This window comes from Caenorhabditis briggsae (genome assembly GCF_000004555.2).
Source record: "Caenorhabditis briggsae complete genome, chrX, whole genome shotgun sequence".
Classification (NCBI taxonomy): Eukaryota; Metazoa; Nematoda; class Chromadorea; order Rhabditida; family Rhabditidae; genus Caenorhabditis; species Caenorhabditis briggsae.
The window spans coordinates 9,853,070-9,854,019 of NC_013491.2; positions in this window are offsets into that span (position 1 = coordinate 9,853,070).

The window sequence follows — 950 nt, forward strand, 5'->3', positions numbered from 1 at the left end:
CCCAAAATCAATCCCTTCGAACTACCAAAAATCAAGTGAGCTCTCTACCCAAATCAGTATCAAAATTTCAATATTTTTAAATCCAAAGCCGATCAAAACCTACAGACGATTTTCTTTTCCCCTTTTCGAGCGTGTTACCCAGCTTTTCATGATAATCTTGCAAACATCCTTGTACATAATTCTTCCTGCTTGTAATTTAATATCCGCTTAATAATTTTAAGTGCTTCTTCTTTTTATGACATTGTTTATTTACTGCAATCTTAGAAACTGGTGGACAACCCAAAAAAATCGACCCTGAATCTACTTTACTTGTCGTGTTGCAATAGCTTCAATATAAAAAAAAACGTAGCCTTAAAAACCCAACACTCAATTGCAATTGATCCTAGAAGTCTTTATTGTGACTCCGCATTTAACTTTTCGTTTCTTTTTTGAAACTCATTATTTCCACCCTGACGTCATTTCACTATTTTCTAATGTTGCCTTCTTTTTTTGTGATAAATATTGTTTCCTGCATGGTCCGACAAAACGACAAAAAAATACAACGGCTTCAATTTGTCAATCAGTCACATTGTGATTTGTTCTGTGCTAGTTAGAACGAAAACAATTTTCAAAACTGAGCCAGATATCGGAAAACGAAGCACAGAATCCTCATTTTTAGTTCTTGGGCCCTATTACATCACGTGTTTTGAAAGAGGAGTTGTAGAAATTTCTTATTTTAAATGGCTTCCTATTGTTATTCGAATTTGACCGCAGATTCGAATCCTCAAAATCAAATCTAGACGAGGGGCCAAAACCAAAACAGCTATTTTTGAAGTCGTTTAGCATCAGTGAAGCACCGAAATTCTTGATTTTATTATTATTTTTGCAGTGCAATATTATTAGGTTGGCGGGAAAGTCTTTGTCACTCTGTTTGTTTAATCACTGTTCTCGTATATGGAGGCTGTGTATGA